Source organism: Zonotrichia albicollis, chromosome 3 (genome assembly GCF_047830755.1).
Source record: "Zonotrichia albicollis isolate bZonAlb1 chromosome 3, bZonAlb1.hap1, whole genome shotgun sequence".
Taxonomy (NCBI): domain Eukaryota; kingdom Metazoa; phylum Chordata; class Aves; order Passeriformes; family Passerellidae; genus Zonotrichia; species Zonotrichia albicollis.
This window is the reverse complement of record NC_133821.1, coordinates 109,530,526-109,544,832: the sequence shown is the minus strand read 5'-3', so window position 1 is coordinate 109,544,832 and position 14,307 is coordinate 109,530,526.

Genomic DNA, 14,307 nt, shown 5'->3' with positions numbered 1-14,307 from the left:
ACTTCATCCAAAACAAGAATGCAAAATAACCTTATGGAAGCTGTAGTCTCTAATGAGTAACAGCTGAAATGTAATATTGTGTACCATAAAAAAATATTCCTAGGTAGATTAATAGGTAGGAAAACAGACATCAGAAGCACACTTTCATCTTGGGCTATCATAGCCATGAAAATTACTGGTATGCAACAAGTACATTATAATTTATGCAGTGGAAAGTACTCTTATGCCTGAAACTTTAAAAGGTTTCAGATTAACATCTCTACCTGAAGGCATCTGCTAAATGTGTTTCTTACTCCAATAAATGCAATATATAGCAGAATAAACTGAATACTGCTATTGAACTATATTTAGTTTTGCCTAGTTTTATTAATTTTCCCATGTCAAGAAGACTCACTACATAGCAATTTGCCTCTTAAAGAGGCATTGACAGAAGTAACCCATGTGCCATTCCTAAAACAAGAAGGAAATGTACTATATCATACATTTAATTTTATACAGTCACCTCTGTATTAACTTGACAGGGATGGAAACTATGCAGAATGCAACACTACTCTAATAAAGCTTTCAAACATTAGAAATTAAATTCTGAAGATCACTTGTTGAATGACAACCTAATCAAATCAAAGTTGTATGAAACTCTATGACATCACCCAACTATATGTCCTCTGGTAATTTCTAAAGGATGTATTTATCTTTTTGTTGTTGTTGTTTTTTGTTGATTTAGTTTTATTTAACTTCAAATGCAGTTTATCAGTGCCTGTAATGAAGACACTAACAAAGTTAGTGCGGAATGTGGTGAAAAAAATGCAGTTTTATTAGCTGCTGGAAGAGTAGCCTGATTAAGCTGGGAAATTCTCCAGTTTTAGCAAGAGATAATAAACAAGTCAAATTATTAACTGCTGATCCCCACCCCTTAAAAAGAAATATGTTGAAAATAGAAATTGATGGACCTTGATAATAATATACACTAACATACTCACTGACATAATTAATCTAATACCATGCATTTATCTTTAAAAATAAGAAGTTCTGTCATTACGCAATAGTTTCCATGAATCCAGATGACATTATATGATAAGGCAAATCTAAGCATTCTAGCCACAAATAACTTTAGATGGAAGCAAATCCTCAGAAAGTAGTTCCTGACTTTTCTGGGAAATCATTTTCAACAGCTATTCAAAAAATCAAGTTTATTTTCCAAGTTACTCCCACAGAGTCAAATAATAATTCTTTCCTAACTTCGGTTAGTTTTGTTGCTGTTTTTGCTGCACAGAGAGACTTGGTATGTAACTATTGACCCTGACTGATAAATGAAAACAGACATTCACAAACACATACAATTCTATGTTTACATTTAGTTTTAAGTGCCTGCTTTTGACAGCAATTATGCTCATTATTGTTGGGACATATATTTTCTAACAGTAGCATTCATGCTGGCCTTGTCCTATACTGTCACTCTGCTGTTACAAAAGAGGTAACAAGAATGATTCTTTAATGTTCATGACTTTTCCTAGACAGCTAAAATACATCAAAATAAACTTAAGAGAAAAACTTTCCCTGTATAGTAATGCATGTACACAAAAAATCTATCACCTTTTCAGTCTTTGTGGAAATTACAGTTTAGTGGCAAGTCTAAAAGTATTTATTTCAATGGAAGTAAAACCTACCAATGTATTAACTGTCTTTATGATTATTATTGGAAAGTCATTACAAACCTGTCTATAAAAGTAGGAAACATTGGGTTTTATTTAACTTTTAAAAAGTAAAATGCTAAAAAATTTAGCAGTACAAGATGAAGTGCAAATTTCAACCAACGTATTTTTACTAATTTGGTCAGGTCTTAATGTTTATAGGTGTGCTGCCATGCCCTGATTATGTACTAATACCTTTAAACTATGTCTTACAAATAGTCTATTTCAGCATTACTCAGGGTCATTTCCCTAATAATTAAGCCTAATAAATATGCCAGCTTCAATTTTTAAATTTCCTGTAATTTGACATGTTATTAGCTTTTTAGCACCAAATATTTCATACTAGACTACCAGACTAATTCTAAAATAAAGCTGTTGAAATTTTCCCCAGTAATTAGGATAGTAAATTTTTAAATACTATCCAATTTTGAAACATCTGTGGAAAAGGAGTGTGCAAAAAGATTTCTTCCTTCAGGCTTTAGAATTAGGCATAGTGCAAAATTCTGTCTCATAAAGTAATAGTTCTAATTATTTATTTATTGAAGGAATTAAAGCTCCAGCTGGAATATAGCAAATTACTACCAGTGTTGAATCTTGCTTCAGTGAAACAGTGCATATAACATTGCTCTGTTTCAGTAGTAGTATTTTTGATGAACAAGAAGCTTTTTTGAAATAATGAGAAATTACTTGGGCATTTGTGGTATTGGTGTGGGAAGTTTCTTCTCTCCACATTGTTTGTTGCAGGACTAAATTATAATACTCATAATATACTTCACTAAACCTGCTTTGCAATGGCCTTAACAGCCAGCAAGCAGACAGTCATTTCCAAATTTCAGGAGAAATCTCCTTGTGTCCTAAATTCATGACAAAGGTCTGACTGCAGAGGAATGGGTATCTTATCCAGTGTATATATTTCAGGCCCTTCTGCTGTATCAGAAACGTCCTAAAGGCACAACACCAGGATATCAAATAATTTGGATTGCGATGCAACAAAGAAAATGGGTAAATCTGGAGCACTTCATGCAATGACAAAGCAATGCTGGCTTTCAGTGTTGGTATTTATTCATTGCTTGTCATGTTATCGTGCTTTCATCTCCCCGACGTAATAGTTTCCAGTTATTAAACAGCTAAAGAACAATCACTCAAATGTTTGACTGTTCATTATACTATGCCATTAAAAGCCACTTTTGTCCAGAAAACATAAGATAAATGAAACCATTGATTAAGCAGACTAAGTGATGTTGCCAATAATTCTTCAGTAGTGTATCTATTACTTAAAACTAATTTCAGGAACTCCAAGTGACCACAGACAAGCATCAAGCTCACTAAAAATGCTAATTTTCCACTAAATTAAAAGCATTGGGTGATTTCAATCTTGCAATGTGGAACAGCACATCCTGACAGCTGCTCTCCTTTGCTATACTTGCATCATCCATGTAGAAACTGATGACACCTGCTCGCAGCACCTGCTTTCAGTTACTTTCTTCAGATGGTGGTTGGGCAGGTTTCAGGTGTAACTGAATATTTGGCCAGAAATTATGTGTTTTGAGAATGTTCTCCTATTTTCTTCCTCCTAGAGTTGAAAATTCCCTGTTTGCATTGTGAAATGTAAAATACCGATATTTAATAAAAGTGATTTAATAAAGATGAGTGAAATTCCTGCCCACAGCAAGAGAGTTGGACCAGATGATCTTTAAAGGCCAAAATCATTCTATTATTCTAGGATTTTAACATGCTTTGGATATTTAGGACTCTCCCTAATACTTGCTTATTTCTCCCAGGGATATTCATACAGCCATTTAACTCTTTCTTAAAACATTTATGTGCATCTTCAAAGGCAGAGTGGTTTTCCTGGGTGAGCCCAGCTCAATGATTTTACACATTCTTTTTCTTCTTCCTTATGCCACTCCAATGTTACAGTATCCTCAGTCAAAAAGGACTTAGTTACTGATGAAGTATTTTTAAGAAATCCTGTACTGAAGACAGAGATATGACATCAAAAGAAGCTGAAAATAGAAGGGCAACAAAGCAGTACTATGGTCCTTATGAAGAGCAATTTTCTCTGTACCAGTCTGATTGCAGTCTCTTGATAGTGTTTGGAAAATGCAAAAAACCCTACTACTCGGTAGGTAGCATGCCCAATCAAGTGGAGTAAATGCATTTCTAGAACTACCCTCTTTATTGTTGGATTTAATGCCTTATTGATTGAAGCACTGTATTTTGACAAACTCGTGATGGTGTATTTAAAGCAAAGATCTGCCAACTGCTACACACATTTATTTTAGGGCCAACACAATGCAGTTTATTTTAATGTCCATAGCTATAGCTGCTGAAGAGGGAGGGAGGGAAAAATTATTCAAGTACTCAGGGCTCTTTCTAAAGATCATGTGGAGACCGAGGCATTTGCCTAGGACAGGCACAGTAAAATGCAAGTGCGCCAAACCCAATTCATTATTCTGCAAAGAAGTGCTGTGATTACCAGAGGTTATGAACACCACAAAAGGAAACATGCATGTGACCTCACGTCCATCTCCAACAGAGCATGTAAGGCAGGTTCAGATACTATGTGATAAAAGCAGATGGCTGAAAATGGTTGTTCTTTGGACTGAACTGATTATCAAACTACTAATCAAACCACTAATTGGACTAAGCTGGAAAAGGAACTAAATATGGCTTTTCAAGTCAAGAGGTCCAAAAGATCCACATTGTGACCTCAGGAAAGTCACTTAACCTTTCTGAGCCTCTGATTTTCCAATTACTTCCACTATCACGTGTTCTCTATATTGAATATAACAGCCAAGGATGATACTAGTTCAATGAGCATGTCAGACTTTTAAATAATTAATGTTATCAAATTTTTGAGCTCATCAAGGAGGAAAGAGGTCAATCAATCCTGATCATACAGGTTGATATTCCCAGCACATTGTGAAGCCTTGTTTGCTTTTTTTTTTTCCCACCTAGATGCTACTGAATAGCAATTTTTTATTGGGAAAGTGTGTTAATTTAGGGGACCCTGCTGGAAATGCTTCCTGTGCGTACCCCCAGGTTTTAGATGTACAGCTGAAAGTTTTACATTGAAATAATAACAATTTTTTCACTGCATCAGCAGCACTACTTTCATTCAAGTGATAAAAAGAATAGTTGGTCTGCATATATATTAATCGGGGTTTTTTATAATTTCTTTGTGAGTTATTTTACTATAATATTGTGTTATACAAAAAAAAAAAGCACCAAAAAATACCCCATCCCATGTAGCAAGAGGAACATTATAAAAGAAAGAACAAAACACAATACAGTTCGGTAAGTGTATTCATTTACAGTATTTGAAAAATTACCTCTCTGCATTTTGTGTATAGAACTTCCTGTCCTGCACACTACACTTCAGTTTCATCACTCAGATGGTAAGTTTATGATTTCATATATTACTTAAACATATTTTTCCAAGGAAAATATTTGTGTCAGTTGTGGCTTTTTTTATTTTATGAAGAATGTAAATATGAGAGATATTGAATGAAACTTGATGAAGAAAAGAAACAGGAAAAAAATGGGTAAAGTTAGCAAAGGAGAATGTGAAGAAAGCTACCATATTTTTAATTAAATTTTTAGATTATCTTAACTTTTTATAAGGTCTTCTCACCATATTCTACCAGGAAAACCTTAAACAAAATGGAAGGAGAATAGAAATATGGAACAGAAAAAAGAGGACAAATGATAAATTTACATTTTTTACCATTTTCTTTTTATATGGTTATTTGTTTCTTCTTTAGTTTGGACCTAATGGCAATGTAATTAATGATACTTTTCAACTAAAAGAGAAAATCTGAATAACCACATAATTATAGTAAGATTGCTTCAGTAAGTACACTGCTTATAATATCCCTAATAAAGCTAGTAGTCAGCAAACACCTATATCCTTAAATCCTAGAGTATTATATAGCATCTGATTCAAAAGAAAGAAAAACCTAAATCATGTAACATTGGAGGGGTTGTTTTATCTAGAAATTAAATCAGTGGATGGTGTGCAACTACATGCAGCAGCTCAAAGTTAACTCCTATAAACATTTATTGTGTTATTTTGGAATGGATATTAGTCACCCACTGTTAAGCCAGATATGTTTGTGTAGAAAATAATTCTTGCCACTATAATCCTTGAAGTTATAAAAATAATCAGACATCTCTGCTGTGAGAATGGGAATTATTCCCCTCTGCATTTGAAAGACTGTGTACGTTAAACCAGTTGTAATAACAGTAACTATTTAAGGAGCTCATATATTATAGACTGAAATTTCTGGCACACATATATTCCCATCAAGCTGAATGTTATGGGACTCTTATGGTTAAAAGGGAAATATTTATGCCAAGGGCAATCAGTCAAAAATTTTTGAAATCTTTTGCTAAGTGCCCATCCAGGGCCTGATGTAAGGAAAACAGAAAACACTTCTGGATATCAATGGTTTCTTAAAGCAAGTCACACATCACTTTGCATTAGTTACATCGACTTTGCATTGGCATTTTTGGAAAACAATCAAAAACAAAACGTTCAGTAAAAGAAAACAAACACCAGCAGTTACACTACATAGTTACAAAATCACGAATGTTACTCAGCCAAGGAAACTGTCTATAAAATACAGGATGCTACCCCAAAATGGTTGTATCCTACTAAAAATAAATTTACTGGAATTGAAAAATTGCCCTAAAAATAAAAGAAACTGGAATAGTTGACATATATTGGTTAGCCTCAACAGCTTTTCCACATTATGAATAGAAAAAAAGAAAAATTACTGTATGTGTCCACCTACACTTCTGTGTATGTGACTCTCATTGGATCTTTCCAACAAGCTTGTGCCTGGAAAAAACCCACTTCAGTGGGAAAGAACCATTAGGATACACAGAAGGGGTAGCACTGTCTTTCCTTCTCCCCAGCTGAGCAGATGACAGCAATGTCTCTCATCTGCTGGAGAACATGTCATAAGGGACTGTGGGAAAATTTCTGAGATCCACTTTTGCATCATAGACTGTGTAGGTCTTGCTGCAAATTTCAGTTAATTAGTAATCCTAATTCTGATTTTATGGCGTGAAATGGGGTAGTTAACGGATATAAGGTGTTCATTAGCATCCAAAGTAGGATTATATAACCCAGGGTGAATGTTTCCAATTGCTTTTGGTGCTTTAAAACAAAGCCACTAATTACTTTGTTGTTATTGTATTTACTGTATCTTTTTTATGGCAGTGTAGTTGGCAATTCGCAAACAATTATTATCTTCTATCAAAGGATATTAATTCTGAATAGGTAAATAATTTTTAGGCAAAATGCTTTGCAAGGGAGCTGATCAAGCCTAAAAATTCCAAACAAATAGTAATTTTTCCCATACTTTTTAAAAATATGCTTTTAAAATGTGCTATCATGTCTTACGGTACTGTAAGTCCCTTAGAAGTTCATTATCTTCAGAATGGACAAAAAAACCCCTGGAAAGTGGTTGATAAACAAAACCATTAACCCATTTTTCCTATTTACTTTGAGGATGCAGAAGCAGGTGCTGCAACACAAACCCTCATTAAACAGCTGTTTGTTTCATTTCCAGTAACAGTATAACCACACTCCTTCATCTCAGAATTGTGTCACTGTTACGCAATTTAGTATAATTTAGGGAATAAATGACCATCTCCTTTGAAAAACTTCAATCTGAATGGGAACACATATTCAATGTGAACATAATAACTAAGAGCCTGGTCAGATTCTAATGGCTTTGCACAGTGAGCTGTTTACAAATTCCAAGTGGTATCTAGTTATAGCAGTGAGGTTGCTTCATCTCTTTTGTTGGAAGCTGGAACTAAAGCATATTTTGACATGGTTTTTTGTTGAGCATAATTTTTCATCCTCTGTAAGGTATACAATAGCATGTAAAAGGGATGCCCCAAGAAATCCAGACTACAGCATGTAATGAAAGATATTCTATATTCATTTAAAGGCAGGCCTACATTTTGTTTTAATTTTTATTTCTCCACTTTTACTACTAATGCATTGTTGTTACAGTGACTCTAGTGGTGAAAAAATCATAAAATTTGCACAACGTCATAATAGAATTTTCACTAAAAGAATATCTTATAGAACTGTTTGAAAGAACTGGAGAAGAAGACCAATACAGGTGTAGTCTAGAGAAAACAAACAAGTAGAAAAAAATTCCTATTCAGTAATAATAGTTGCAAAAAAAAAGAGAATCAGTAGCTTGTGTCAACTCTTACTAATACAGATAATGTTTCATTTCTAAAGACCTCCTGTCTATTGTAGACAACACCATGATACATTTTCAGTTTCTGGCTACTTACAATTGCTTTTTGCTTGTCTAGGTGCTGAAAGGGGAAAAAGTATAAAATCCTCAGGCAGAAAGAAAAAAATATAATTTATTTAGGTACAAAATATAAATATGAAGCCCATATTGGATTAAATATTTGTTCAGACTACAAATAAATATTATACTAGATAGATGATTTATAATTTGCACTCCAACATTAATCTCCTGGCAATACACAACCTCTGGGGAAATTTGCTGTTGTAAAGAATTTTAACCTAACTATTTTTCTACTCTGGAGTTTCTTATTATCTCCAAGTATATGTTGACAATAGCTAGAATGATACCAAGACCATAATAATGGCCAAAATTATTTCTTTATCCTTTCTGAGTTTTCAGTTTTATTGGTTGAATCACACTAAGAAGCTTGCTATGTGTAAAACAGAGCAAATAATACATATGAAGCTAGGAAGTTTTTGTTAGTCCAATTAAAGTTTTAATAGCTTCATTACAATATAGTAAATTGATATTGCTGGTCCACTTGTTGACACTCACAGTTATGATCCAAAGTACTGCTCCAAACATAAAGAACATAAAGATGTTACACCAAAACCAAACCAAACAAAAGAAATCTCTTGCTAGCAGCTACTCATTTCCTCAGATGTGTCACCCCCCAGCCTTCCCCAGACACACAGGACTAAGGTTTGCCAGGCAGGGACTGCAGTGGGTGGGGCTGCCATCCTGCTGCTGTCCCCAGGGATGACACCAGAACAGGGCAGACAGCAGCGCTGTGTCAAAGCAGTGACACCCAGTTCAGATCATGGGGAGGGGCTGAGTCCCTGCACTGCTGGGTCAGCATGCAGCCAGGGGCCTCCTAACAGCAAAATCATACTTGTGAAAAAAAGGCACTGCAATGTTCTTTATAAAATACTAAATGTAGAAGATAGATAAACACCTATCTGACTTGAATAGCTACATTAATCTGTCTCTCTTCTACAAAAAAATCAGTACCTCTATTACTGATAAATTGCAATTATATTTTCTCCTAATCTTGCTTTCTGCCAAAGTTTTCATCATTAATACACAATATGTCTATTGGTACTTTCGTCTTTAAAATTACCTATAACCCAGACATAACAATAGCATGATAAACTGTAACTTTCAGTAATTGAATTAAACTGATGACTATCCGGTAACAACTTCTGTGCTTTTGTTCATAATTTTCTCTAGCTCCAGTTAAAAATACACTGGAAAAGATGTGAACTTGCTTTTAAAAACACCTGCCATATTCTCTTGAGGTTGCTGGGAAAGATTTCTTTCTAGGTTATAATTCCTGGGGGACTGGACCCACAGGACATAATGGAAATCTGGAGAAAGCTGTACTATCCACTAAGTATTGTGCACAGGTCAGGGCTCACTTAGCCAGTCAGAGAGGCTGTGGAGAAGCAGCCATAAGATCTTCATGTGACCTGATTATTAGACACCCCACAGATCGCTGTTGGTACAAAATGTTCCTCAGTCATCTTGGCCCAGCTCTGACAGTAAGGACAGGGTGTGTGCCACCTCCGCCCCCCACGCTCCTCACAGCACCAATAGCTATTGTGACATCTGTGGGCATGTCTGCATTAAGCATCATGCAGATCATTGGGATTCAGCCTACCCATAATTACTGTGTTTTATGATGCAGGCTTTACATTACTCTGGTGAGAGTGAGTGCTAATTACCTCTACATTGTTATTGGATCTATTTGGACATAAAGAGACAGTAAAAAAAAAAAATTTCCACTCTTTGTGTAATAACAGCCACACCTCTTTCTTAGAAGTCAACCTGTGGCTTCATTTTTATCTGCCTAATCTTCAAAAGGAACCAAAGAAAATTTTAACTCCATTCTGATATTCTCATTAAGGAAAACTCTTTTTATGCCATGAATAGGGTTTCAAACCATGTGTATTTTATTATATCATTCCTATAGATTATGACTAAATAGCTAATTCTGTAATTCATTAATCTGCCTGAAAATGAAATTTATGTTCAAATACTGTGCATGTCTTAGTGACTGCTCTACTGGTATCCCAAAAGCCAATGGACTCAGAGGTCTTCAGTAGCTAAGACTCAATGGATCTACTTTTATAATGTCTCTTTTCTATGCTGGCATGTTAATGCTGGTGAGAAATTGCTTTCTGCATTCACTGAGAAGAGACTGGCAGTCTTCTGTACTGAAACTCACAATTATTATCATTTTGCCTAAGTGTCTCTCATTTATTCCCTCATGGCTAGCAACGGTAGTTGACATAAACAGAAATTGCCTCTACTTTAAATGTCAACTGAATGGGGCCTTAGAAGAGCATAGATATCCATTACTGTACTAAGAATATCTACAAAAAAACATGTATCTGATGCTGCAAAAAAAGGCTAATTATAATTAGTGCCTCATGAAAGCAATTAGAATGCCTACTGCGGGAAATGTAGAAAAGCTCCATTTTGTTGTTCAATTTTTTCATGTATTTACCCTTTGTAGAATGATTATGCAAAACATCTGTTGCATTGTGAGACACACTAGAAAGAAAACTATGAGAGAAGAAAATATGAAACATCTCCATTTTTTATATTTTTAGGTATTACTTAATTTCAAAACTACTTACAAAAAGCTCCATTCTCCCTAACGCTTTCACCAATGTTCTCTTAATTTGCAAATGAAAGCCAGAAGTAAAAAGTACTGATGCAAATTTAACAAATGAAATTTCTCAGCCTGCAAATCAAAGGAGAAGGAAAAAATGCTCTTCATCCTCTTTTCCCTGGGACATAGTTTATATTCCCTTAATATCTTTGAGCCAGGATTCAGCATGATAGCTAACACTCTGGGACAAATCTCTTTTAGGTATAGATCACCACTAGCTAGGGATCATTTCTGTAGTATTTATTTGGTTGGATAAGGGGACTATAGTATTGACCTGTTCAGTTTATCTCTGTAATACCAAACTTATTTAAAAAGATTATTCAATTTGGTGCAAAAATGCTTGTTAGCCCTTGGAAATAAATCCAAAGAAAAAAATGCAGCTTTTCATGGATTTTTAATTGCTTGTGAAACTGCAGCATTAAACTGTAAGCTTTACATGTTAGGAACTTTTGGCCTGATTTTCTAATCTAGTGCATATCTGAGCATTTCAAAGAAGGGAAAACTAAACAGAAAATACTACTGTATTGATTTTGGCAGTCTTTTGCCTTTACTTCAAGCCTATGGAAATACCTTTATAAAATGAAGGAAATAATAGACAATCAAGTCTTCTATTTTCTGTGTTCTTTACAATTTCTAAACCAATTTTTCTTTGGAGGGAATGGGCCAAGAGCTTCCTGTGCTTTTATGAAGAAATTGTCAAGAAGCAGACAATTCATCTCAACACTACGGAGTTATAACATCACTTGCAGTTCACATACCTCAGACACACTCCTTCAAACTTTTACAGAATTTAATAGAGTCAATGGAGGATAGGTCCAGGTCTGTATACCTCTTGCCTCCTTAAATAAAACTTTATTTTCTCAGTTAACAAACAAACAACAAATGGAATCTGGTCATCCTTCTAGCAATATATGAATATTGTTGAAAAAAAAAGCACAACGAAAAACCAAAAAAACTACCTAAATATAAAAGTGTAAGAAAGCTTAGCACTGTTCACTGAAGGATGAAAGACATATCTGATGGTTTTTAAAATGAGATTCCATCTGTTTTTAGCAACAATAAGTCTGTTTCACAGCCCTGTGAAGGAATTATGGTAGCCATGTGACTGAATTCTTCAGTTCTTTCATAGTATCGTACCTTGGATATCTAGAGTGTAGACATCTACACAGAGCAAGAATTTCTGTGTACTATTTAAAAAGAAATACATACCTCTAAGGCATAATTCATTCAAGCTGTCTTAGAGATCTACCTTACAGAGGTCAGGTGAATTCTAGCTGGGGAGCATATAACATATATAGGTGGTATCCACATGTACCATCTACGTACATAAATAGGAGACTATGACATGATGTATGCAATCAAAGGCATATTTCAAGATCAACTATGAAGTGTACCCCATTGTTTTATATTTACTAACATGAATATGGTTCCATGAAATATGACAGTGGGCAATATAAAGTGCATCTTTCCATTCTTAAAAATACCTTAAACAGGAAAACAGTTTGATTTAATTTTTAAAGCAAATTGCCTAGAGATCTGGAATGCATATCATGCAACAAATTCAGGGGCATTTATTTAATCTCATTTTCTCCTCAAATGTAATTCTGTGTAACTGTTAAATTTTAGAAGATATATTAGTAAGACAGCAAATATAATTACATAGTACATAAAAACCTAACAGGATTTCTAGTTCTATAAGTTAGTAGTGATTTATATCTCCTTGTTTTCCTATTGGAACCTAACACATATCACTCATAGGACTGATGCTGTATGCTCTTTAGTTCTAGAGAGAACATGATTTCCATATGGAAATATGTGGATATATAAAAAATATATTTTATTAAAAAATAATGTGCTTATTTATGAAAGACTGGGACCACCTGGTTTTCTGGTACAGAAGCTGAATCATGAACCTGCTGAATCAGAGAAACAATCAGAGAAACACTGAAAACACATCCAAATGAAAATAACTTATTTTTCTGAATGAAAGAGCCTACCAAAATTTTTTTATATAACTCAGGTTTAGTTTCAGAAAAATGCGATGTATTATACACATACTCTTAATATGCCACACATTGCATTAATTTTTCCCAATCTGAGTCTACTTGGTTTGTTATCAGACTTGTAACTGGCAAGTGATCTCCTTGTTTTTATCTTGACCCATGAGCTTTTCCATCTTATCCTCTCAAATATTTCTGCTGAGAAGGGCAAGTGAATGAGTTGCTGGTAGGGGTCTTGCACACCACCAGGCTTGACTATCACACCTTCACAAAGAGACCAGGACAGCCCCCTTTCTTCTCCCAGCTTCAGTCTGGCAGTGGCTCACAGGTGCCCCAGCCCCATGCACACAGAGGGCCGTGGTTTGGCAGGCAGTGACAGGTGGGGGTGTCACCCCCTCCCCAGGGGCCACCCAGAGCAGAGCAGGCAGCAGCCCCTGGCCCAGCACAGGGGTTAAACCAGCAACTAGATCAGGCCATGGCAAGGCTGAGCCTTTGCACTGCTGGATCAGTTGGGGCATCCCCCAACTAAGAGCGGAAACTGTATTGACTGGGCTACAATCTATTTTGTCACATAGCCATAGTTTGTTTTTTTTATAATCCTTGTCTATTTGTCTTTATCTCTTCCATTTCTATTATATCCTTTCAGAAAGGCTGTAACAAAAATGATACTTCATACAAAAGATGTGGACTACCACAGCATCAAACCACCCAGTGATATAATGACACACTAAATTGTAATTCCTATTTCTTTTGTAGTAATTTCTGAAATTCTGCTTACTTTTTTTGAATTATCTATTACTTTTGACTCTGAGAGACCTATTCATAATGGATCAAGGAATTAATGTAGGAATGTTACTAAGATATTTATCACATTTTCAGTTCATTATGTATGTATAATTGGATTTTTTTTTCCTCATATAAATGGTTTTATGCCAATTCTAAATATAATCAGACATTTTATTACCCAGCTATTCACCTGTCATGAGATCATCCTACAACTCTTCATAGCTACCCTAGGTTTTCTACACTGAACAGTTATGTACCAGTTGCAAACTTTGCATTTTATAAATAATTTTCACATCATGAATGAGGGAATGATAATTTTTCATCACTGAAAAACAATTTGTCTATTCAGTCCCCAATATTCCTCTTTAACCAACTATGAAACTATTCAATGATCTTTCCTTATGGTTATGAATCCTCTTTAATGAGATGATTTTTCTTTTGTACTTTTAATTATTAAATATTTATTGATCAATACTATCATTTACTTCTTCAAGAACATTGATAGGCTGGTGAAGCATGACTTTCCTTCATCAAAGCTGCATGGATCTTCTCATTATATCGTGTGTAACCATGCATCTACTGATACTGCTCTTTATTATGGCATCTATTATCTTGCCTGTTGGAGAGTTAGATTTATTCATCTACATTTGCTAAAATCATTGTTAGAGGCCTTTCTAATAACTGGTGTCAGTTTAAATTTTCAGCTTACATTCCTTTGGTACTGAAACTGATCTAGCTGAGGAGTTACAAACCATAGTCAATCTTTCAGCAATTTCGTACGTGAGTTTCTCTGGAAGTCCTAGATGAATATCATGTGTCTCTACTGATTTATTGTTTGCCGTAACATTTTTTCCTAAAATTTC